Source organism: Muntiacus reevesi, chromosome X, assembly GCF_963930625.1.
Source record: "Muntiacus reevesi chromosome X, mMunRee1.1, whole genome shotgun sequence".
In the NCBI taxonomy this organism is placed as follows: Eukaryota; Metazoa; Chordata; class Mammalia; order Artiodactyla; family Cervidae; genus Muntiacus; species Muntiacus reevesi.
The window spans coordinates 39750377-39777748 of record NC_089271.1 but is presented as its reverse complement, the minus strand read 5'-3'; the positions used below and the strand labels follow the sequence as shown (position 1 = coordinate 39777748).

Genomic DNA, 27372 nt, shown 5'->3' with positions numbered 1-27372 from the left:
AGTTGGAGGTGCAGAAGGGAAGGGGAAGTGCAAGATGGAGAAACAGAAAGGGAAGTCAGTCACACAGACACTGCTGGATGGTTTCAATTGGAAGCAGGCCTGAGCTGGGGGAGGGGGGAAGTTATGAAGAGTGTCTTGGGCTGGATATTCTAATTATGGAAGAGAGGCTATATTTGTTACTTTGAAGGACTCAAAGACTCTATGTTACCTGAGCTGAAAAGTAATGGGGTCCATTGGAATATTTATCCAGTAATGGCATTTATTTATTCAGTGTGTTTGTATGAATTCTCCAGAGAAACAGAACTGATAGGATGTGGGTATATATATACAGAGAAAGGGATTTATTAAGGAATCAGCTCACGCTATTGTGGAGCCTGACAAGTCCCAAGGTCTTGAGTCGACAAGCTGCAGACCCACAGAGCTGATAATGTAGTCCAGGCCAAGTGACAGCAGTCTCAAGACCAAGGAAGAGCCGATGTTTCAGTTCCAGTCTGAAGGCAGAAAAAAACAATGTACCAGTTCAAAGACAGTCAGGTGGGAGGCATTCCCTCTTTAGTCTATTCAGGCCTTCAACTTATTAGAACAGGCCCACCCACATACAGGAGGGCAATCTGCTTGGTCTACAGATTCAAATGTTAACCTGATTCAAAAACACTCTCACAGGGGAATTCCCCGGTGGTCCAGTGTTTAGGACTTGGTGCTCTCACTCACAGGGCCCAGGTTCGATCCCTGGTTGAGGAACTAAGAACCTAGAAGCTGTGCAGCATGGCTGAAAAAACAAAACAAACAAAAAATCCCAAAGTACCCTCAGACACATCCAGAATAATGTTTGATCAAATAACTGGTCCCCTGTGGTCCAGTCAAGTTGACATATAAAATAAACCATCACATTCAGGAGATACATTTTAAAATTGTATTTATTTGGCTCCAAAGAGTCTTAGTTGCAGCACTCAGGATCTTCAGTCTTCTTTGCAGCATGTAGACTCTTTAGTTGCAGCATGCAAACTCTTAGTTGCAGCATGTGGGATCTAATTCCCAGACCAGGGATATCAAACCCAGGCCCCCTGCATCGGGAGTTTGGAGTCTTAGCCGCTGGATCAGCAGGGAAGTCCCCACTGAATGGGTTTTTTAAGTGACTCAGTAAAAGTCATGTTTTCATTATATGCAAGTCAAGCATAGACAACATGCCAGTTACACCCTTAGAACTAGCTCAGGACTTCCTGTGGGGCCTACTGAACCTGACTCTGATCCTTGGCTACCCTGTCCCCTTCCACCTTCCTCCTCTGTCTTGAGACATTGTTAGTAGCTTCCTGGCTTTCAGTTTTGGGCTCCATCCTCTGAACTGCAGGGAGCACCTCATAGTTATAACCCTAAGGAACTCACTGTTATATGTGGTCTTGTGCGTGAGTGCTCAGTCATGGCGTGTGCTTAGCTGCTTCAGCCTGACTCTTTGAGACCCCATGGACTGTAACCCATCAGGCTCCTCTGTCCATGAGGATTCTCCAGGCAAGAATACTGGAGTGGGTTGCCATGCCCTCCTCCAGGGGATCTTCCCGACCCAGGATCGAACCCAGGTCTCCCGTATTGCAGGCGGATTCTTTACCATCTGAGCCACCAGGGAAGCCCAAGAATACTGGAGTGGGTAGCCTATACCTTCTCCAGGGGATATTCCTGACCCAGAAATCGAACCGGGGTCTCTTGCATTGCAGGCAGATTCTTTACCAACTGAGCTACCAGGGAAGCCCCTCCACTATGAGAGATGGAAGCAAACGAGAATGGGTTGAGAGGAGCGTGCCTGGGATGGCCCAGAAATGCACATTGTGTCTTGACTCTATTGCCATGAATTGGATTGAATGCTGGTGAGGCCACCCTGGGAGTGAGGGGACAGGCCAATACAGTAAATCCCCTACCTTCGAATGAGTTCTGTTTCAAGAGCCAGCTCGTAAGTCCAATTTGCTCATTAAGTCCAACAAAGTTAGCCTAGGTGCCCAACTAACACAATCAGCTATGTATAGGACTGTACTGCAATAGGTTTATAATACTTTTCACACAAGTAATACATAAAAAACAACCACAAAAAATAGAACATTTTTTAATCTTACAGTGCAGTACCTTGAAAAGTACTGTAGTATGGTACAACAGCTGGCACACAGGGGCTGGCATTGAGTGAACAGGCAAGAAGAGTTACTGACTGGAGAAGGGAGAGGAGGTGGGAGATAGAGCTGAAGGTGGGAGGTAGAGCTGAAGAATCATCAGCAACAGGAGATGGAGGGCAAGCTGCAATTTCACTCATGCCTGACATCATTGGACATGTATATGCACATTGGCATCTTTGAAAGTTTGCAACTTGAAGGTTCGTATGTAGGGGACTTACTGTACCTCCTAGAAACAGTGGCTCTTCTGCAGCCAAGAGCCAGCCTAACTCCCACCCTTCCTAGTGCCTCTTCCTGGCTCTCTTCTCCCTTCTTGTGTGTGTTAGTTGCTCAGTCGTATCCGACTCTTTTTAACCCCATGGACTGTACCCCGCCAGGCTCCTCTGTCCATGGGATTTCCCAGGCAAGAATACCAGAGTGGGTTGCCATTTCCTTCTCTAGTCTGCAGAATTTCCTTTCTACAACCTCTCCTCTCCTCTCTCACCTCTTCTCATCATCCCAGCTTCTCTTTTCTTTCTTTCCCTTGCCAAGTAGCTGATAGCCTACCCGCAGTGAACTTGCTGTGGACCATCCTTGATCTGTCTCCTCTTCCTGGTGGGTTCCCTAGATTCAGTTCTATGTTAAATGTGATGCGACAAGGAAGGCAGCTGGACATATCTATGCATATGTTTTCATTTTATTTATTTATTTTTAATACATTATTAGTTTTTATTGAGGTATAGTTGATTTATAATATATTAATTTCAGGTGTACAGCATAGCAATTCAGCATTTTCACAGATTATACTCCCTTGAAAGTTATTACAAGGTAATATTGAAACTTATCATTCTCTGTGCTATACAACATATCCTTGTTGCTTATCTATTTTATACATAGTAGTTTGTATCTCTCTTTTTAAAAAAAAATTAATTTTATTTATTTGGCTGCACAGGGTTTTAGTCGCAGCACGTGGAATCTAGTTCCCTGACCAGGGATCGAATCCAGGCCCCTTGCATTGGGAACTCAGAATCTTAGCCATTGGACCACAAAGAAAATTCCCAGTAGTTTGTATCTCTTAATCCCATATCCCTAATTTGTCCCTCCCACCTTTCTTCTCCTCTTTGATAACCACAACTTTGTTTTTTATATCTATGAGTCTGTTTCTGTTTTGTTTTGTGTTCATTTGTATTATTTTAAAAAATCTATGTGTACGTGATATAATATTTGTCTTTCTCTGTCTGACTTATTTCACAAAGCATAATATTCTCTAGGTCCATCCATGTTGCTGCAAATGCAGGATTTCATTTTCATTTTAGAATGCTGAAAATTTTTTTATGAAAAAAGTTTATGAAAAATTTCAACATATACCCAAGCAGAGAAAATACTCTAATAAAATCCTTTGTACTCACTCAGTTTCAAAAATTATCAGTTCACAGCCAATCTTACATCGGCCATAGTTTTGCATACTTCCCTACCCCCAGAACACTTTGAAGCAAATACCAGACATCATATCATTTTATTTACAGATTTCTCAATATATATCTCTAAGATCTAAGGAGTTTTAAAAAAGAATGTAATTACAATTCAATGAATACTCCCCATAGCAATAATTACTCCATATTATCAATTATCTTATCTTATTCACATTTTCCCAATTGTCGTAATATGATTTTAATAGTTTGTTTGAATCAAGATGCAAATAAATCCATACATTGCATTTGGCTAGTATGTTTCTTAAGTCTGTTAATCTATAGGTTTCCTCTCCACTCATTTTTTTCTTGTAATTTTTCGTCATTGTTGAAAAAAATGAAATAAGAATTTCCCATAACCTGAACACTGCTTAGTGCATCCTCATGGTATGATTTCACATGTTCCTCTGTCCTCTGTATTCCCTGTAAATTGGTAGTTAGAGCTAGGCCAATGCTGTCCAATAGAATATTTTGCAGCTACAGAAAATTTCTATATCTGCACTGTCCAATATGGTAGCCACTAGCCACATGCAAATTTTGAGTTCCTGAGATGTGGCCAGTGTGACTGAGGAACTGGATTTGTAGTTTTATGTTCATTTAAATATAGATGGGGTTGCAGTGAATTGGAAGATTGAGATTAATACATACACATTACTATATATAAAATAGATAACTAATAAGGACTGTATAACACAGGGAACTCTACTCAGTACTCTGCAATGGCCTGTATGGGAAAATAAACTAAAAAAGAGTGGATATGTATAACTAACTAACTTTGCTGTACACCTGAAACCAACAAGATTGTAAATCAACTATCGCTGTTGTTCAGTTGCTAAGTCATGTCCAACTCTTTGTAACCTCATGGACTGTAGCATACCAGGCTCCTCTGTCCTCCACTATCTCCTAGAGTTTGCTCAGATTTATATCTATTTGAGTCAGTGATGCTATCTAACCATCTTATCCTCTGCCTCCCCTTTCTTCTTTTGCCTTCAATCTTTCCCAGTGTCAGGGTTTTTTCTAATGAGTCAGCTCTTTGCATCAGGTGGCCAAAGTACTGGAGCTTCAGCTTCAGTAACAGTCCTTCCAATGAATATTCAGGGTTGATTTCCTTAGGATTGACTGGCTTGATCTCCTTGTAATCCAAGGAACTCTCAAGAGTCTTCTTCAGCACTGCAATTTGAAAGCATCAATTCTTCAGCCCAATTAAAATATAGGTAGCCACACATGGCTATTGACTACTCTAGTGGACAATGCAGATCTAGAGGCTTGATCAGATTCAGTTTTGTTTATTATCAAAACTACTTCAGGTACTTCCATCATCCACCACTGTATTTAGTCCAAATTTATTTCTTTTTGTAATCAGTCTACCCTAGCTGTGTCTAAGCCTTTTATGCATGTCCCAACAGTCCACAGTGTGGCACTGTAGTCTGATCTCTTCTGAGGAGCCCACCAGAACCATGGACACAATTGGCTAGGACCCAGCTATACAGCAGTTCTTCCCTTCCTGTTTTGCTTGACTCTATTATGTTTCTTATAAAATCATGGAATTAGAACGTTTCTTCATTTTACAGGTGAAGAAAACAGAACAGGGAGAGGAGTAGGCTGCTTCTCAAAGCTGTGCTCCCCTCCTCAGTGAAGAGCCCTTCCTGAGAACCCCTTTGGAAGTGGGAGGGAAGGATGGAAAAAGTTACACAACTAGTCAATGGCAGAACAGAGATAGCACTTAATTCTGTCTTCTGATGGCCACCCAAGAGTTCTTTCAACACCAAATTGCATAATAGATTTGCTGATGCTGAACCATCCTTGCATTCCTGCAATAACTCCACTTGCCCATGTGTTTTAACATTTTATACACTGCTGATGAAAAAGTTGGGAAGTCATAATAACACAAACAAGAGGTATATTATGTGCTAATCTGTAAAAGTGCTGCTGTGGAGAAGAACAGCCGGTGCCATTGGACATGGGGAGAGTTGGACCTGTTGGGAAAGCCAAGGAGGGACTAGATAGGCATGGGGAGCACAGAGATAGTTTCAGGCAAAAGAAACTGCTAAAAGATTAAGGATATAGAAGGAGAGAGGGCATGGCTTCTGTATAAAAACTAGGTTGGGGTGAGAGAGAGGATCAATGGTATTAACGATATTCTTTCATGTAAGAACATATTTATATATAAGAATACATTCTTGTGGAAACAACCCAAATACCATCAATGGATAAATGGATAAACAAAAATGTGATATTGTCATGCAATAGAATATCATTTAGCTTGGAACTTCCCTGGTCCAATGGCTGAGACATCCTGCTCCCAATGCAGGGGGCCTGGGTTACATCCCTGGTCAGGGAACTAGGTCCCACATGCTGCAACTAAAGAACCCATGTGCCACAGCTAAGATCTGGTGCAACCAAATAAAATAAATAAATAAAAATTCTTAAAAAGAATATCATTCAGCCTTAAAAAGGAAGGAAATTCATACAACATGCATGAAACTTGAAGACGTCCTACTAAGTGAAATAAGCCAGGCACAAAAGGATAAATGTATAAATATTCCAATTATATGAGGTATCTAGAGTAGCCAGACTTATAAGACAGAAATTAGAATGGTTTACACAAAAATAAACTCAAAATGGATTAAAGATCTAAACGTAAGACCAGAAACTATAAAACTCCTGGAGGAAAACGTAGGGAAAACACTCTCTGACATAAATCACAACAGGATCCTTTATGACCCACCTCCCAGAGTAATAGAAATAAAAGCAAACATAAACAAATGGAGCCTATTTAAACTTAAAAGCTTTTGTACAATGAAGGAAACTATAAGCAAGGTGAAAAGACAGCCTTCAGAATGGGAGAAAATATAGCAAATGAAGTAACTGACAAAGGATTAATCTCAAAAATATACAAGCAACTCCTGCAGCTCAATTCCAGAAAAATAAACGACCCAATCAAAAAATGGGCCAAAGAACTAAACAGACATTTCTCCAAAGAAGACATACAGATGGCTAACAAACACATGAAAAGATGGTCAATATCACTCATTATCAGATAAATGCAAATCAAAACCACAATGAGGTACCATCTCAGGCAGGTCAGAATGGCTGCTATCCAAAAATCTACAAACAATAAATGCTGGAGAGGGTGTGTAGAAAAGGGAACTCTCTTACACTGTTGGTGGGAATGCAAACTAGTACAGCCACTATGAAGAACAGCATGGAGATTCCTTAAAAAACTGGAAATAGAACCGCCATATGATCCAGCAATCCCACTGCTGGGCATACACACCAAGAAAACCAGAATTGAAAGAGACATGTGTAACCCAACGTTCATCGCAGCACTGTTTATAATAGCCAGGACATGGAAGCAACCAAGATGCCCATCAGCAGACGAATGGATAAGAGAGCTGTGGTACATATACACAATGGAATATTACTCAGCCATTAAAAAGAATACATTTGAATCAGTTCTAATGAGGTGGATGAAACTGGAGCCTATTATACAGAGTGAAGTAAGCCAGAAAGAAAAACACCAATACAGTATACTGACACATATATATGGAATTTAGAAAGATGGTAACGATAACCCTATATGCAAGACAGCAAAAGAGACACAGATGTATAGAACAGACTTTTGGACTCTATGGGAGAAGGCGAGGGTGGGATGATCTGAGAGAATAGCATTGAAACATGTATATTATAAAGTGTGAAACAAATCGCCAGTACAGGTTGGATGCATGAGACAAGTGCTCAGGGCTGGTGCACTGGGATGACCCTGAGGGATGGGATGGGGAGGGAGGTGGGAGGGGGGTTCAGGATGGGGAACACATGTACACCCGTGGCTGATTCATGTCAATGTATGGCAAAACCACTACAATATTGTAAAGTAATTAGCCTCCAATTAAAATAAATAAATTAAAAAAAAAAGAAATTAGAATGGTGGTTGCTAGGGGCTAGGGGAAGGAGGAAGTGGGGGTTAGTGTTTTAAATGGTATAAAGTTTCAGTCTGGGAAGATGAAAAAGTTCTGGAAATGGATGGTGATGATGGTTGCACAACAATGCGAAAGTACTTAATGCCTCTCAACTTTTAATATTTCATCAGTTCAGTTCAGTCACTCAGTCATGTCCAAGTCTTTGCGACCCCATGGACTGCAGCACGCCAGGCTTCCCTGTCCATCACCAACTCCTGGAGCTTGCTCAAACTCATATCCATCGAGTCGATGATGCCATCCAACCATCTCATCCTGTGTTGTCCCCTTCTCCTCCTGCTATTTCATATTTTATACATTTAAAAAAATGTAACATATTTTAGCACAATAAAAATTAAATAAAAACAAAATACATACATTCTTATATATGAGAATATATGTATATCTCCTGAGGAATATAAACCAGGGTGAGCAGGTGTTGTTTCTGGAAGGTGGCATGTGTTCTCAGTTACTCAGTCATGTCTGACTCTGCAATCCCATGGACTGTAATTCGCCAGGCTCCTCTGTCCATAGAATTCTCCAAGCAAGAATACTTGAATGGGTTGCCATTTCCTCCGCCAGAGGATCTTCCTGACCCAGGGATTGAACACACATCTCCTGCAGCTCCTATGTAGGCAGGTGAATTCTTTACCATTGCGCCACTTGGGAAGCCGTCTGGAAGGTGGAAGCACAGAGGATGTTTTATATTATATTGGGTTGGCCACAAAGTTCATTTGGGTTTTGTCGTGCCATCTTATAGAAAAACCCAAATGAACTTTTTGGCTAACACAATATATTTTCACATTGTTTGAATGTCTTCCAAGGAGCACGCAATTTTTAATCACCAGATAATTAAAGATGAAAAAGCTCTAACAGAGGAGGACATAATATGATGGTTGACCATGAAAAGAGCATGTCATGGGACTCTGGCTGAAAGTCATCTCAGGAGAGGGTTTTCCTTTTTGGAAGAGGGAGGGGTCCGCTTTCGCTTAAATCCCTGGGAATGACTGGGAAAGAGGCAGACAGACGAAAGGTTAGGGCTCTGAAGGAAGCTGACCCCCAGGAAGTTGTGATGATTCTCCTGCTTGAGCAAAAGGGACTTGTCAGCAGAGCAAATGCATATCTCCAACCTGGGCCCTGGCCAGGGGTCTGAAGTGGTTAAGTATATAGGAGCTGAGAGACCCACAAGCCCCAAGACTTAGGCATCTGGCTAGAGAGCCTAGGCCAGGCCTCAGGGGCTACATAGCAGCCTCTCCACCCAGCAGAGACAGGCTCATACAGACATTCTCTGTGGCCAGCCTGCCCTGTGGGAGAAGCTGGCACGATCCAGGGGGCTGGGAGGGAACTGGCACTTGAAATGTTTGTTCCTCTGCTCTGCTCCCAGGTTGCTAGGGTGAAATTCATAAACACACTGACTGGCTTCGTTGCGGATTAATGAGCTCCAGCTTTATGTCTGACAATCCTTGGACTTGAACCAAGTGGCTCTCAGCTCCTCTTAACAGAAATTCCAAGGCTTGTGCTTCTCCCCCCAGCCCCACGCTCCACCAGCAGAGTCCAGAGGGATAGCTGGTCCTTCCTTCTTCACCGAGGGCCACTAAACCCTCAACTCCTCTCTCCTCATTTGCCTATTTAAAGTTCAGTCAGTTCAGTTGCTCAGTCATGTCCGACTCTTTGCAACCCCATGGACTGCAGCATGCCAGGCTTCCCTGTCCATCACCAACTCCCAAAGCTTGCTCAAACTCATGTCCATCGAGTCAGTGATGCCATCCAACCATCTCATCCTCTGTCGTCCCCTTCTCCTCCCGCCTTCAATCTTTCCCAGCATCAGGGTCTTTTCCAACGAGTCAGCTCTTCACATCAGGTGGCCAAAGTACTAGAGGTTCAGCTTCAGCATCAGTACTTCCAATGAATATTCAGGATTAATTTCCTTTAGAATTGACTGGTTTGATCTCCTTGCGGTCCAAGGGACTCTTAAGAGTCTTCTGCGATACCACAGTTCAAAAGTATCAATTTGCCTATTAGGTCCCTCCTAATTCAGAGACTGGCTGAGTGGCCGTGCCCCCTCATGTGGCTGACAGAGCACTTGTGTCCTTGAACTCATCCTTCTCATCCATATCTGAGACCTTTCATGATTTCCCTACTCTTATGTATTCTCTCTTGAACCAGACTTCATCTTCACAGGCTGTCCATGTGATTCATATTTCCTTTGTCCTTGAAAAAATAAAACCCAAACTGTGGCTTTTAGCACAGCCTCTGTTCCAGGCCATACCACATCTCTCTTGGCTCTCTTTCCAGCCCCCAAACCACTGCAAGTCATTGTCTAGGCCCAGGGCACCTCCTGTGTGTTTAGAATTCTTTTTTAAAAGACAGTTTTATTAAAGTATCCTTTACATATAATCAAAGAACCAATTTTAAGTGTATATTTTGATGAGTTTACAAATGTATACACATGTATAACTACTATCACAATCAAGGTATAAAAGATTTTATTACCCTAAAAAGTTCCATAGTGTCCCTACTCAGGCAACTACTGGTCCTCTTTTCTGTCATTCTAGATTAGATTTGTGTTTCTAAACTTCCACATAAGCAGAATCATACAGTATGTACCCTTTTGCATCTTGCTCTGTTTGCTCAGCATGTTTTTTGACAGTCATCCATGTTGTTACATGTCAGTAGTTCATTCCTTTTAATTGATGAGTAGTATTCCGTTGCGTAGAAGTACCATAATTTGTTTATCCATGTAGATGTACCATAATTTGTTTATCCATTTACCTGTTGAAGGATATTTGTGCTGCTGCTAAGTCGCTTCAGTCGTGTCTGACTCTGTGTGACCCCATAGATGGCAGCCCACCAGGCTCCGCTGTCCCTGGGATTCTCCAGGCAAGAATACTGGAGTGGGCTGCCATTTCCTTCTCCAGTGCATGAAAGTGAAAAGTGAAAGTGAAGTCGCTCAGTCTTGTCTGACTCTTCACGACCCCATGGACTGCAGCCCACCAGGCTCCTCTGCCCATGGGATTTTCCAGGCAAGAGTACTGGAGTGGGTTGCCCTTGCCTTCTCCGATATTTGTGCTAGTTCCAATCTTTTAAAACACATTATGAATAGAGCTGCCATGAACATTTTGCATCCAAGTCGTCTTCTTTTTTTTTAGTTGCAGCATGTGATATGTGGGATCTAGTTCCCTGACCAGGGATGGAAACCAGGCCCCCTGCATTGGGAGCTTGGGACCTTAACCACTGGACCACCAGGGAACTCCCTGTTTTCATTTATTTTGGGTAAATATCTAAGAATAAAATAGCTGAGTCATATGGTAATTTTATGTTTATGTTGATAGTTGTTGTTTAGTAGGTAAGTTGTGTCCGACTCTTTTGAGACCCCGTGGACTGCAGCCCACCAGGCTCCTCTGTTCATGGGATTTCCCAGGCAAGAATACTGGAGTGGGTTGCCATTTCTTTCTCTAGGGGATCTTCCCCACCCAGGGATAGAACCTGTGTCTCCTGTATTATAGGTGGATTCTTTGCCGCTGAGCCACCAGGGAGGCCTCCTTATGTTGATTAGGAAGTATCATTTTCCAGAGTTTCTGTAGCATTTGACATTCCCACTAGCAGTGTATGAGAATTCCAGTTCCTCTACATCTTGGTCAGCACTTGGTATTGTCAGTCTTTAATTTTAGCCATTCTAACCATTTTGTGTGATAGCACTCTGCTTTCTTTTAGATTTTTATCATGAAATATTTTCAGCATTTGAAACATTGAGAGGTTAATATAATGAATACCATCGACCCAGCACCTAGCTTTGTCAGATGTTAGCATTTTGCCATAATTGCCTCTGATCTAATTTTTTTTTATCCAGAGAGTCTACTGAGAATTCCACGTACAGCACAATCATAGGTCTACATTATGTTTGAAGAGAGAATTTAGTTTTGACCTTAGAAATAATTTTATTAAGCCAACCATTGACAACAAATTGCAGTAAATTTTAGTGACTATCAATATCAATATTTTTTTCAATATTTATTTTTAAAAAATTATTTGATCTTGATAAAAATTTTTCTAAATGAGCACTTTTTTTTAAATCAGAAAGTTCAGTGTATAAAGTGTGAAGTGGTGAAGCATCTTCTTTTTAAACAGCTTCATTAAGATATAATTTACATACATACCATTCACCAATTTTTTAAAAAATTTTAATAATTATATTTATTTATTTTATTTTTGACTGTGCTGAATCTTCATTGCTGCATGGGCTTTTCTCTAGTTGCAGAGAGTGGGGGCTACTCTCTAGCTGTAGTGTATGGGCTTCTCGTTGTGACTTCTCTCATTGTGGAGCAAAGGCTCTAGGCCACATGGGCTTCACAAGTTGTGGCACATGGGCTGAGTATTTGTAGCTCCTGGGCTCTGGAGTACAGGCTCAAAAGTGGTGGCACACGGCCTTAGTTGCTCCGAGGCATGTGGGATCTTGCTGCAGCAGGAATCGAACCTGTGTCTCCTGCATTGGCATGCAGATTCTTTACCACTGAGCCACCAGGGAAGCCCTCATTTTTATTTTTTAACCTCTTTTTTTTTTTTGGCTGCATCACACAGTTTTCAGGATCTTAGTTCCCCAACCAGGGACTGAACCCAGGCCCCTGGCAGTGAAAGCGTGGAATCCTAACCACTGAGTCACTAGGGAATTCCCTCACCCATTTAAAGTGTACAATTCAATGCTTTTTAGTATATTTACAGATGGGTGTAACTATGATCCCTCTGAGTTCTGAGTTCTTTCTATTTTCATAAATTTGTTGAAAATTGGACACTTTAAATAAATAATATGACAACTGTGGACTGTGGAAATCATAGTCTCCCCCATTCCAATGTTAGTTATTATTGCTACTGTGTATTCTTATTGTTTCTGAACTAATTCTGTAAAATGTATTCTTTTTTATGAGTGGCTGCTGAAGTCTGTTCATCAGCTTAGCGGGCAGCTAGTGAATGGCCAGCGATGTCCTTAAGTGTCTGGAACTAATAAGTCTCTCAGTCATTGCTGGAGGGCTTTGTGTATTTGTTGTTCAGTGCTCAGTCAGGCAGTTGACAACTCTGCCATAGCCTTCACTTCCTGTTGGCACAGAGCCTCAAGCTCAGTCAGAACTGAGAGATGAGGACTTTCTCAGGTCTCTCCTAGGCACGTGCACATCCTTATGCATGCAGATGGCCTTCTAGATTCCCTGGTGTATTTGGAACTTTTCAGAGGCCTCCTCTATGGACATCTCCTTCTCAGCTCCTCCTCCTCTGTCGTCCCTCTCTCTGTTGACAGTATCTCCAGTTTAATTGGGACTTTTTAGATTATAGAAAACAGTTTTTCCTCAGAGAGGTCAGCTGTAGGTCCCATGTGTGGAAATCAGGGATACGGGCCACAGGGCCTCTTCAGGCCACCAAAGGCAGAAAGAAGCCAGGTTAGTAGAAGCCTGAGACTCTTCCAGGTCACCCTCTCATCACATCTCCTCAGCTCTTGGGCAATCTGCTGTCTTCTCTCTCTGATGATCACATCCTAGGCTTACTCATTCATCCTTTCTGTTCCCTCATAACCTCTGCTGACTCAGGGCCTACCCACATCGTGACCTTTTAGCTTCTGCTCCCACTATTATCCGATGAGTTCCTCAGCATGTCTTAGTTTTAATCATCAAGTGAGAGGAAATCTTGTCTAGGCTTGTGGATTTATTTGTCTCAGGTTAAGTGCTCACGCTCATCTGATTGGCCTTTGAAAGTGGGTGGAGTCAGGTGTTTCATTGAAAACCATCTTCCAGGGGGCCGTGGCTGGGACAGTCTCACTCAGAAGATGGTGAGGATTGGCAGACATCACAAATGACATCCCTAGGACTGTCAAGTGCCATGGCAGAGCGTAATGATTAAAAGTACAGTGTCTGAAGCTAAATTGCCTCAATTTGCATTCTGGCTCCTCCACTTACCAGTTATGTGTCCTTAAGCAAGTTAACTTCTTGGAGCCTCAGTTTTCTTACCTGTAAAATGGGAATGGTGGTAATAGTCATACCTAGTGCAAGAGGATTAAATGAATTAGTGCGTGTAAAGCACTTAGAATAATGTCAGATGTATAATATGTACTCAATTAATGCTAGAAATCATTATCTAGCCACTAAACGTAGAAAATGCAGACTCACTTTTTCCTCTCTATCTCCCACTTCCAACATCACATTCTATCAGTTTTATAACCAAGTTCCCTTAAGATTCCATCTGGACTGCCTCACTGTTTCTCTCTGAGAACCTGGCAGGCACCTCCCAAGTACTGTCCTTGTTTTTGAACCTTCCCATTCTAGTCCCATCTTCTCACTGCCTCCAGAATTATTTTCTAAAAGACACAACTGGTCATGACACTTTCCTTCTTGAAAAAACTCTAGTAGCCTCTAATGCCTACAAAATAAAGTTTAAGTTCCTTAGCATTCCCAGGTTTGCCCCAACTGATCACTCTCAGCAGGATGAAGTACTGACCTAGTCTTTTATATGCTCTTGGGCAAGTTGGCCAGGCCTGTGTCGCTCCTTGCCTTAGGGCCTCTGAAGGGTCAGAAGTGAGCTGCTCTCACTGTTTACAACAGCCAAGACATGGAAGTAAACTAAATGTTCACTGACTGATGAGTGGATAAATAAGATGTGGTGTATATATATACAATGGAATATTACTCAGCCATCAAAATACTAAAATAATTCTATTTGCAACAACATGGATGAACCTAGAGATTAACTAAGTGAACTAAGTCAGACAAAGACAAATATCATATGATATAATACATGTGGAATCTAAAAAAAATGCTACAAATGAACTTATTTACAAAACAGAAACAGACTCATAGACATAGAAAACAAACTTATGGTTAACCAAACAGGGAGGGATAAATTAGGAGATTGGGATTAACATATACACACTGCTATATAGTGAAGTCGCTCAGTCGTGTCTGACTCTTTGCGATCCCATGGACTGTAGCCTCTACCAGGCTCCCCTGTCCATGGGATTTTCCAGGCAATAGTACTGGAGCGGATTGCCATTTCCTTCTCCAATATATAAAATACAAAAAATAAAAAATAAAATAAAATACACAACAAGGTCCTACTTCATAATACAGGGAACTATACTCAATATCCTGTGATAAACCATAATGGAAAAAAATATGAAAAAGAATATGAAAAAAAAAGAAAAAGAATATGTATATGTATAACTGAATCACTTTGCTATACACCAGAAACTAACACAACATTGTAAATCAATTATACTTCAATCAAAACAAAACGAAGCAAAACAAAACAAAACTGAACTATTCAAGGCAAGTCCTCTTTCCAGTCTTTAAAGAAAACCTGGTTGATGGACGAGGTCCTTCGGGCAGACAAGGGAGTAACAGGAGGGAGAAGCATTCATCCGAGAGGGCAGGAAGGGACACTGGCTAAGTTCTAATGCTTAAAGAACTCAAACTCCCCCACGGCTTTCAGGGAAGGGTTTTTAAAGTAACATTTTGGGGTGAGGGTTGTAGCTTGTGAACGTCCTTCTAATTGGTTGATGGTGTGATAACAGGGTGGTGTTTCAGGACACTTTAAAAAAATTTTTATTGGATATAATTGATTTACAATGTTGTGTTAGTTTCAGGTATACAGCAAACTGAATCAGTTATGCATATATCCATTCTTTTTTAGATTCTTTCCCCATGCAATTCCCAGGCAATTACAGAGTATTGAGTAGTGTTCAATAACAAGCCTACAAGTCCTTGTTAGTTATCTATTTCATATATAGTAGTATGTATATGTCAATCCCAATCTTCCAATTTATCCCTCCCCCAGTTAACCATAAATTTATTTTCTACATCTGTAACTCTATTTCTGTTTTGTATATAAGTTCATTTGTACCTTTTTTAGAATCCACATACAAGTGATATCATATATTTGTCTTTTTCTAACTTACTTCACTCAGTATGACAATCTCTAGGTCCATACAGGTTGCTGCAATTGGCATTATTTCATTCTTTGTTATGGCTGGGCAACATTCAATTGTATATATGTACCACATCTTCATCCACTCATCTGTTGATGGACATTTAGGTTGCTTCCATGTCTTGGCTATTGTAAATCATGCTACTATGAACATGGGGGTGCACGCATCTTTTTGAGTTAGAGTTTTCATCTTTTCCAGCTATCTGCCCAGGAGTGAGATTGCTGGATTATATGGTAGCTCTATTATTAGTTTTTTAAGGAACCTCCATACTGTGTCAGGAAATTTAATCATCAACCTTCTGGTTCCAACCAGTCTGGGGTCTACCTGCTTGTGGTTGGCGTGTGGTCGCCATCCTCTACCTGGGTTGGGGGGTCTTCATTTCAATAGAACAACTAAAAGGTATGTGTCAGATTATTATGTCTGTTCTTTTTATTTTATTATTATTTTAAAAATTTTTTTCGTTATGTCTGTTCTGAGAGGAGGAACCAGGACTCTGCTTCATTGCTCACTGTTGTTTAAGCTATCATTTTTCTTGCTTAACTGCTTTCCCTTTGTTTCTGAGTTCCCTCACTTCCCTAATTAGTAAGTGCTTGAGTCTGCTCTTTGGGAAGGCCTACGAGATTAAAGCTTTTTCTCTACAAACAAGAAATGGGAAACATGGGGGGGCTTTGGTACCCGGCAGGACCCTACAGGGTTCTGCTTGGTTTTACACTGATGTTTCCCTGAGACTACCACTCTAGTGAACATGGCTGTGGCCCAGATTTCTCAGCAGAAAGCTCAGACCATTACCTCTTACGCAGGATGGAGGGTGGGGCTGGCTGCAAAAGGTGAGTGTTGATGTCTCCAAGCCCAGAGATCTCCCCTTCACAAAGCTTCCTCTATTGTCTCTGGGATTAGCTCCGCTTCCCAGGCCACACCACCTGGTTAGACAGCAGCCAGGGCTGAGGTCTGTTCTAGAACCTGGGATCGCCCTGGGGGTGAAAAACTTGCTAATCAGAAATGGCAGTAGCCATACTTCTCCTCCTCCTTGTCCTCCTTTGTAGCACCAGTGATTTTCAAGGTGAGCTTCTGGGCCCACCGGCAGCAGCAGGACCTGGGAACTTGTTAGAAATGCAAATTCAGAAACTCCGAGGGAGGGGCCCAGCACTCTGCTTTAATGAGCTCTCCAGGGTAATGGGATGCAGCTTGAGTGTGAGAACTTGCTAAGCTCTTTTAAGTCTTTCCGGGGATTTGATTAGAGTGCATCTTTCCTCCCCACTAAGTAACTCGGCTGGGGTGGGTGTTGACCTGAGCAGCTTCTGCAGAGGATGGCGGAGCCTCTGGGATCAACTCTTTTTGATTTGGGAGCATTGATGGGTGAGGGACCTTAGGTAACTGGGTAGATGGAGACAGACTTATTTTATAAGCACCATAAAAAAATAAAGTTCTCCTGTGGTCCACCTGAATGTGAGATCATAAACACAGCTTTTTTGTTATCTTGTTTAACCTCAGGTGCAGAGGGTCAAATTAATAACACTGCTCTGTGGTATATCAACAACGAGGATCACATAAGACCGGGAGGGGGGGGGGGGGGGGGGGGGGTGTGTGTGTGTGTGTGTGTGTGTGTGTGTGTGTGTGTGTGTGTGTGTGTGTGTGTGTGTGTGTGTGTGTGTGTGTGTGTGTGTGTGTGTGTGTGTGTGTGTGTGTGTGTGTGTGTGTGTGTGTGTGTGTGTGTGTGTGTGTTTCCTTTTGATCTCCATTCCCCACTTCCATCCCCCCATAGACAATCATTCTATTTTTATTTTTTCATTTATTTTTATTAGTTGGAGGCTAATTTCTTTACAATATTGTAGTGGTTTTTGTCATACATTGACATGAATCAGCCGACAATCATTTTAATGTATATCTTTTCCTTTATATAGGCTCTTACAAAATGGGTACTGGTGTTTTCCATGAATGTATTTTTGGTTTTAATGTAAATTGTATAGCCATGTAACAGACATATGGAAAATGCACACATCATAAGTGCACAGCTGGATGGATTTCCATAAAATGAGTACAGCTGTGTAACTAGCTCCCAGCCCAAAAAAGACAACATGATGAGTGTTCCAGAAGCTTCTCTCCAAGGGCAATTTGTCCAGACTTCTAACAGCATCAGTTAGGGTTCCTGTTTTTGCAATTGAGATGAATGGCACCTGTATGCATATATTTTGAAATTACATTAATGGTACTGTGTTCTATAATTCATCCTGTTTCTTTTTTCACTAAGTTTTTCAGAAGCGTCCCTGGTACTATGTGCACATATAATCCTTTGCTTCTAATTTCTGCATGCTAGCTCTTTGCCGTCACCTCTAGAGCAGGTTTTAGGTTTTTCTGTGGACATGGTCCTTTTGCTTAGCTCCCCTTCACACCTGTGGTAGCCAGGCTCCAAGATGGCCTCCAGTGATCTCTGCTTCCTGGTGCTTTCTGGGGTTCATGCCTTTGTGTAAGCCCTCCTGTTGACTGTAGGTTGGACTTAAGAGTAGAATAAGGCAGAAATGATGGGTGACCAGGAGACTAGGTCATAAAAGGCAGGGTGGCTCATCTCTCAATCTCTCTCTCTCTTCCCCTCATCCCTCAGGCTGCGGGACCGCTTGTCTGGAGGAGCCCCACAGAGAGGCCCACGTGTCAAGGCACTGAGGCCTCCTGCCAACACAGCCACATGAATGAGGTCAGAAGCAGATCCTGTAGGCCCAGTCAAGTCTTGGGAGACTACAGCCCTGGCTGCCAGCTTGACAGTAGCCTTCCCCATAAGTTCCCCTGAGCATCCAGATTCCTGCCCCTCAGAAGACACGTGTGATAATAATAACTGTCGATTGTTTTAACCTGCCACATTTTGGAGTAATTCGTTACACAGCAATTTATAACCATGAACTCTGAAACTAGGCTGTCTGGACTTAACTCCTGGGTAGGCTACTTCGAGGTTGTGTGACTTTTTGAGCGTGTGACTGAATCTTTCGGTGCCTCAGCTTCCTCAGTTATAAAAATGGAGGACACTACTGTTACCTGCTTCATCAGGTCATGAGGATTAAATACATACATAAAAGGGGCTGAGCCAGGTGCCTGGCATGTAATTAGCAGTCGGTAAATGTTGATTGCTGTTGTTACGATTCTGGCTGATGGGAGAAGGCTGCAGAGGCTGTGTGAGGAGGAGGTGAGGGAAACACTGCCACAGCACCATGATCATAATTTCCAGAGAAGTAAGGGTGGGATGAGTCTTTGCCAGTCCTCCTGAAACAGGCCCCTGTAATTTTGCCTCCAGGCAGAGCATGGCCAGGCTCTGTATATTGCAGGTGGGACCATCCTGCCCAGGTGAGGAGAGGCAGCCCTTAGGACGGCTCCATGGATGCCAGGCCTCAGGTCATGCCCATTTTGAGTGAAGCGGCCATGATTCTGAGCATGCGTCCTTGGGTTTTAAAAATCCCTGCTCGGGAAGATGAAGTCAGAGAATGCTTTAGAAAGATTGGACTTTGACATATACACAGTACTATATATAAAATGGGCTTCCCTGGTGGCTCAGTGGTAAAGAACCTGCCTGCCGATGCAGGAGACTCGAGTTCAATCCCTGAGTCGGGAAGATCCCCTGGAGAAGAGAATGGCAACCCACTCCAGTATTCTTGCCTAGAAAATTCCCTGGGCAGAAGATCCTGGAGAACTTACAGTCCATGGGGTCGGAAAGAATCAGACACAACTGAGCGACTGAGCGTGCACACACACACACATATAAAATAGATAATAGCACAGGGAACTCTCCCCGATACTCTGTAATGATCTATATGAGAAAAGAACCTAAAAAGAGTGGATATATGTACATATGTATAACTGATTCACTTTGCTGTATATCTGAAACTAATACAATGCTATAAATTATAGTCCAATAAAAATTTAAAAAAAGAAAAAGTTTGGACTGTGGCTGAAACTGGAAACCCCGATTTCTAGTTTCCAGTATGCAGGAAGTATGAGTTTTCCTTTTCCCAAAGGAAAAACATTTGTTTCCAATTTATTTGTAAGGCTGACATAAGCTTTTTTTCCCTCAACTGGAAGGTATTATGGACTGCGTACTAAAGGAGAGAAGGGTTAGGAAAATGTAAGCAGCAAACTTTCACCACAAAAGTAAGATGAATTACTAAGTGAGAGAAACCAATCCAAAAAGCCATACATACTGCACAATTCCAACTATATGATATTCTGGAAAACACAAAGGTATGGACACAGTGAAAGGATTAGCAGTTGCTGGAGGTGGGGGAGGGATGAGCAGGAGAAGCACAGAGGATTTTTAGGGCAGTGGCTTCCTGTACGGCTTTCCCGATGGCTCAAGCTGTAAAGAAGTCGCCTGCCAAAGCAGGAGACACAGGAGACTCGGGTTTGATCTCTTGGAGTAGGAATGGCAACCCACTTCAGTGTTCTTGCTTGGAAAATCCCACGGACAAAGGAGCCTGGCCGGCTACAGTCCATGTGGTTGCAAAGAGTCGGACATGACTGAGCACACACTAAAACCCTAAAATGGTGGATACAGGTCACATTATACGTTTATCCGAGCCCACACAACACCAAGAGTGAACCATATGTAAACTCTGGACTTCGGGTGATGATGGTGTGTCGGTGTAGGTTCTTCAGCGGGAACAAACATACCACTCTAGGGGAGATGTTGATAAATGGAGGAGGCTGTGTGTGTGTGGCAGGGGGGAGGGCAGGAGTTATATGAGAAATCTCTGCACCTTCCCCTCAATTTTGCTGAGAACCTAAAACCGCTCTTAAAAAAGAAAAAAAACTAAGTAAAATGAAAAAGAAAGCTTCAATTTGAGGGCATATTATTTAGAATTCTGAGTACAAGTACCGGAAGTTTCAAGCTTCCTGAACCTCCAAGGAAGGTTATAGGTTATAGGTGTCTGGTGAAACAGAAGACAAGAGATTTTTGTTCTGGAAAGTGAGAGAAGGCAGCAGTTGGGGCTCGGAAAGGCCTGGAAGGCAGCAGGGAGTTCAGGCAGAATTCCTGTGGCCTGTCTCTCTACGCCAGCCAGCAAGCGTGTCTTTATATTCTCTCTCTCTCTCTTTCTCTCGCCACGCCTCAGCCTTTTGTTCTTTCACACAGCTCCCCTCCTCAGGCTCACAGCCTCCCACAATCCCCTACTTACACAGACCGCTTGCTGGCTCTTCATAAACACTGTTTTCTTTTTCTCCATCCCAATCCTAAATTCCTGGGCAAAGGGGCGCCGGTGGTCCAGTACCTTGGGGCGGGTGTCTGCTCCCTCCCCCTGCAGCTCGACCCGCGGGCTGGGGGTGGGGGCCACCTTACAGAGGAAGCCGCCTGGAGCCCATCCCTGCAGAACAACGAGTGAGGGTTCCCGGAGGTGGGCAGGGGCTGCGGACTTTGAGCTGGGCCGAGTTCTGTGACCTGTGACAGTCCTCTCCCCAGAAGCAGATCATGTTTGCTGCTGGCAGAACTCTGCCCCACTTTCCCTTTTGATTTAAGGCCGGTGCAGGGGCTCGGATTTGGAGCGACTCTTTACCGCCAGCTCGCCTTAATTCGTCCTTCTTATATAACCAAATGGCAACCGAGAGGATATTTGGATTCCGCTTGCTTTTTCTGTTGTTGTTGCAGTAGTTTATTTATTAGTGTGCAAAAAAATTTTTTTTTAATTTAAAAAAATTTTAAAAATAAAAAAAATTTTTTTAAACAGTTAAAAGGAAGAAATGAAATAACCTTGTTTATGTTCTAGTGCGCGGGTCTGTGTGCTCTTGTGTTTGCAGCCAGGCAGGGGGAAGGGGGACGCAGGGCCCCCGGGGAGGGGGCTAGATGGAGGGTGTCAGCATCTTCCGCTGCGGAGACGACGGGCCAATGCAATTCATTCCTCTTCCTCCCTCCCTCCCCCCACCGACTCCCCACCTTCCTCCCCGCTCCACCGCGGGTTCCGGGCGTCCTTGGAAGGAAAGGGCTTGCTGAGAGAGTGGTTTCGAGGCCAGGGAACTCGCCATCAGTCATTCTTTAAGGAAGCAGGGACGGGATCAACAGGGCGGTCGCAAGCCGCCCCACCTCCCGGACTGCCGGGCGCCCAGCTGCGCTCCTTCACTTCGGGGCTGCCCGCAGGCGTTACAGTCTAGAATCTGAGCCCGGGGATGCCGGGGTTCCGGGAGAGCGTGTCTCAGAGGGGCAGAATCCCGGAGAGCTTCAGAGCGACCTTTAGCCCCAGGGTGGCTCGCCTGTCCCCTTGCAAGGATGGAGGGCTGAAATTCAGGCTGGTCCGCCTTTTCCAGCCGCTTTCAGCCCCACTCTCACCCTCCCCCGGAGCCCGAGGCCGTACAGCCGAGCAGGGCAGGCGGGCCTGGCTACAGTCTTGCCCTGATGCGGCAGGAAGGAAGAAAGGAAGGCAGAGCGGGCTGCCCAAGCCGAAGTTCCTCATCGTCTCATACTCCGGGCTGCGGGGTTGGGGGGCTCCTGCCCCGCTGAGTCCTGCCTGCTGGGGGCCCCCAACTGCCCTAGGAGCTGGTTTCTCATCCTTGTTGGTCTCATGACACACCCAGAAATTTTATGTAATATCTCTATGACATTCAGGGGTGAACTGGAGAGTATTTGGAGAGTCAAAATGTGGCCTGCTGGGGGAAAAAATGTATTTCATTCTGTGTATTAGGTAATCATGTAAAAAAAATTAAATGTGTTGAATATCGAGTATGCATATACATTTTAAGGGACCTCCCTGGCGATCCAGTGGTTAAGACTCACCTCTTCCAAAGCCGGGGTGCTGGGAACTAAGAACCCACATGCCCAGTGGTATAGCTAAAAAGCAAAAATAGACATATACATTTAAAAAATATATTTATTTAGCTGCACTGGGTCTTAGTTGCAACATGTGGGATCTTTAGTTGCCGTATTGAGGGTCTAGTTCCCCCACCAGGGATGGACCCCTGGCCCCCTGCATCGGTAACATGGAATCCTAGCCACTGGAACACCAGAGAAGAGCCACATTTTTCCAATGAAATCTTTCCAACCCTCCCTTTTATTTTTAACTTTTTACTATGGAAAATTTCAAATATATACAAAAATAGATGAGTAGATAATGAATCCCCAGCTTCAGTAATTATCAAGGTAAGGCCAATTTTGTTTCCTCTCTACCCCCACCCACTTCCTCTGCCTATTATGCTTTTTCATTTTTTAATGATAAATTGAACTCGTTTTAATTACCTTTTCCTGTGTAACAAGCCACCCCAAGGGGTAGTGGCCCAAAACAGTAATAGTTTATGATGTGTTACGATTGTACTGGTTGGTTGGGTACTTCCTCTTGCCAGTTTTGACTAGACTCATTCAAGAGGGAGAATCAGCTGAGCTGGAAGATTCCAGATAACCTGACTCACATATCTGGCTATGGACTAGAGCTCCTCAGGTCTCCTCTTCTCCATGGCTTTTTATGTTCTAGTCGGCTAAGTGGACTCCTTTATATGGCAACCAGAACTTTCTGAGAGAATCAAGGCAGAAGCCTCAAGCTTCCTAAACTGACTGTGGGAGTCTCAAGTCACTTCCATCTACTGCTATTGACCAAAGCAGGTTACAAGGCCAGTCCAGACTCTGGGGTAGGTGGGTGAAGAAACAGACCCACCCTTGGATGGAAGGAATGAAGGGCAGGGATACATTGCAAAGTGAATACTAGAATGCAAGGGATTGTAGCTGTTAACCAGTCTAGTACACAGTTTTTATCAACATATGAGGTTTTATGCTTGCACTGCATGCATGCTCATGTCACTAAGCCATGTCTGACTCTTTGTGACCCCATGGACTATACCCACCAGGCTCCTCTGTCCATGGGATTTCCCAGGCAAGAATACTGGAGTGAGCTGCCATTCCCTTTTCCAGGGGGTCTTCCAGACCCAGGGATCGAACCCAGGTCTCCTGCACTGCAGGCGGATTCTTTACCATCTGAGTCACCAGGGAAGTTCCACAATATGAATGTATTTAATACCACTGAACTGTATACCCCAAAATGGCTCAAATGATCAATCTTATGCTGTGGATATTTTACCAAAATAAATTTTTTAAAGTACATCTTTACCCCAATAATTTGAAATGCCATATACTTTGTCATATACTAAATTGCCAAATATATTTGAGTCTCTTTCTAGACTTTCTCTGATCTATTCCACTGGTTTCTTTTCTATTCATGTACCAATATTACATTGTTTTCATTCTAGAGGCTTTATAGGATTTTTAATATATATTGGGGAAAAATCATGAAATTTATGCCAACAAATTTGACAACTTAGGTGAAATGGAAAAAGTCCTTGAAAGACAAACTATCGAAGCTCAATAAGAAGAAATAGGTAATCTGTTTAGCCTTATGTTGATTAAAGAAATTGAATTTATTGAAAACATTTCTACAAAGAAAACTCCAGGCCCAACTGGCTTCATGGGAGTATTCCAATAAATATTTAAAGACAAAATGAGTCAATTCTCCACAAACTCTTCCAGGAAATTAAAGAGGAGAGACTATTTTCCAAATCATTCATGAAGTGGTCAACATTACTCTATACCAAAATCAAACAAAAATTTTATAAGAAAACTATATACCAATGTACTTCAGAAACACTAATGCAAAAGTTCTTAACAAAATTTGAGCAAATCAAATTCAATAATATATAATAAGAAAAATACACCATATCTGAGTGGGTTTTATCCTAGGAATGCAAGATTAGTTCAATATTCAAAAATTAATCAGTGTAATTCACTATATCAATGATGAGAAAAACCATATAATCATGAATATGAGATATATATATATATCTCACATCTTCTTTATATATAATAGATTACATCTCAGCCATAAAAAAGATGAAATCTTGCCATTTACAAAAACATGGATGGATCTTGAGGGTATTATGCTAAGTGAAATGTCAGAAGAAAGACAAATATTGTATGATTTCACTCATATGTTGGATATAAAAAAAATAAATAAATGAACAAACCAAATGAAACAAAAACAAATATGTAGATACAGAGGGCAGAGTAGTGGCTACCTGTATGGCTGGTAGCATAACTGACGCTATCTTGGGCTCTTGCAATTTCTCCCATCTTTTCACTGACCCTACCTAGACTGTACTATGTAGTGAATCACTTATCTGTCATCGAGGGTTTTGTAGTTAATAGATGTCGTTTCATAATCATCAGGATCTGGTAGGCTCTATGCTTTCTTAGTCCCCAAATAATGATGAAAACCCTTTGTGACGTATTCCCAGTGCCCACATGACTAGCTACCCATTCATAAGTCTTAATTTAGGAATGCATGGCCTGCTTTCAAGTATCTGTATCCCTACCCTAGATTAACTATAAAATTGTCCCAATGTCCCTCACTGGTGCAAAGTGCAGCTGCCAACTTGATTATATGGAGCTGCTTACCTAATCTTTTGGTCTCAAGATGACTTCTCAGTTTCATGGGCACTTTTTGTTCCCTCTGTCCCCCAATATTACCAGAGGAAGGGGGGCAAATTGGGTAAAGGGGATCGACTGTATGTTGATGGATGAAAACTAAATTTTTGGTGGTGAGCATGTTCTAGTGTATAAAGAAGTAGAAATATGGGAATTTCCTCGTGGTCCAGTGGTTACGACTCCTCACTTTGACTATCAAGGGCCCAGGTTCAACCCCTGATAGGGGAACTAAGATCCTGCAAGCTGAAATAGAAATATGTTGTACACACGAAACTTATACAAAAGAATGTTACCTCAATTAAAAAAATTTTAGAAAAAGAAAAAACTGGCCGTCATTATTATCTTCTTTGTACCTTCATCCCTTTTCAATGCAGAGTAGCTGCCCCCATCAAGAACTGCAGCCCTTGAACCTGAGCTGGCCTTGGGACTTGCTCTGACCAATTGAATACAAAGTGAATACAAAGTGAATACAAAGTGAATACAAAGTGAATACAAAGTGTCCTGGTCCAGGCCTATCTCAAAAGGCTGTGAGCATTTTTTTTTTGCTGTTTCAGCTTACTCTTCTGCAACTCAGCTACCTCCCTGTGAACAAACCCAGCCTAGCCTTGGGAGATATGAGACCGCACAGAAGAAATACAATCTAACTAGCTGAGGCTATCTCAGACCAGCCTGTCCCCAGCCAACCTGGCAGTTGATGTCACAGACGTGGGCATGAGCCAAGTGCATCACTGGGGCTTAGCTCAGATTGCCAGTCTGCTAAATCCAGAGTTGGTACTTTAAGGTAGGGGTCCCCAACCTCCGGGATCTCATGCCAGATGATCTGAGGTGGAGCTGATGTAATAATAATAGAAATAAAGTGCACAATAAATGTAATGCACTTGAATCATCCTGAAACCACCTCGCTACCCCCTGGTCCATGAAAAAATTATTTTACATGAAACCCACCCCTGGTTCCATAAAGGCTGAAGACCACTGCCTTGGGGCAGCAAGCTTTGTGGTTGGTTGTTTTGTAGCAAAATCTCACTGACTCAGAGTAGGACAATGGACTTTTTTGATGAGGAGACTGACCCTCTCAGATGCTGGCTTCCTTAAAGTTGGAGAGTTTGAGGGACCCTGTTTGGTAATGTAACCAAGCAGGGCCCTATGGGGGCCTTCCCAGGACGGACACCTCCCCCCACCCTCTTGTCCTCCACCTGCCTCTTGTCCGCGGGAAAACTTTAGCCTTCTAGCCCTTCCCCGGGTTCCAAAGAATGTAATCAGAATCGTGAGAAAATGCAGAAAGCAACAGTCAAGCAGGACAAAATAACGATAGTTTACCCCTTAAACAAAGTCAGGGACATTTAGTTCCTCCTCAGAGGCTATAGATAAAATTCTGAGCCAAATCCTTTGAGCTGTTTCGCAGAGACCGAAACCCCCACCAGATGGAAGAAGTTAACTGTCTGCTGGCCACGAGCACATAGGCCCCAGACCAGGTGGAGCCAGGTGGTTGATGATGTTGACTTTTGATTACCTCATCACCAATCCATCAGAAGAATGTCCACCAGCTGATCACATAACCGGCAACCCTCTCTCTCATCTTTCAGCTTTCGCTGAAAGCCATCAGAGAGTTGGGTCTTTTGACCCTTAAGTACTGCCTAGGCTCTTTGCTGGAAGCCCTGAGACAGATGGTGCACTTTCCTTCCCCATAACTGGGCGTCACTAGTTGGGCTTTACTGTGCGGGAGAGCGGATCCAAGTTTGGTTCGGTAACCCTAAGCGTTAGGGGAAAACTTTTGGACGTGGCTGTTCCCTTCAATAATGCTGCAGAAGGCTTCCCTGGTGGCTCAGTGGTAGAGAATCCCCCTGCCTAATGCAGGAAGCACGGGTTTGATCTCTGATCCAGGAAGATCCCACATGCTACGGAGCAACGAAACCCGTGCGCCCCAGCTATTAAGCCTGTGCTCTAGAGTGCGGGAGCTGCAACTATTGAGCCCAAACATGCTAAAGCCCATGCTCCACATCAGTAAAAGCCACTGCAATGAGAAGCCCATGCAGCAACGAAGACCCAGCACAGTCAAAAATAAAGAAATAAAATTCTATAAAATAATGCTGAAGAAACCTAGGATTACTTGGAGGTCATGTTTCCAGCCATAATTGTTCTTGGACCTCAGACTCCAGTATGAAGGAGATATGGGTGAATCAGCGCCTGGATAGGAAGGGGTGGGAAGCCAAGCTGGCCCCCTAAAAAGCAGGCCCACTGGCTCCCCCATGGGCCTCCAGGATCCTTTGCAGCCAGCCCTGCAAAAACAACTCCCTGCCGGCCCCCCTTCGCCCCTCCGCCCCAGGAAGGCTGGCAGGCCCACCCTGCTTCACCTGGTGGGAGGTTCACACAGGCCAAGATTAACACTAAATATGGAGACTGTTATTCAGAGCTGGGTTTCACA

The 27372-nt window shown here is 43.1% G+C and overlaps 1 long non-coding RNA gene across 1 annotated transcript; it reads right to left on the bottom strand.

Moving 5' to 3' along the window:
• Nucleotides 1–293: 293 nt before the first annotated feature.
• LOC136154159 (uncharacterized) lies at nucleotides 294–20952 on the bottom strand. The gene is made up of 3 exons (XR_010660494.1): nucleotides 20674–20952; nucleotides 13497–13547; nucleotides 294–491 (listed from the first exon to the last, which is right to left on the bottom strand). It is a non-coding gene; the product is annotated as an uncharacterized lncRNA (long non-coding RNA).
• Between the last annotated feature and the right edge of the window lie 6420 nt (nucleotides 20953–27372).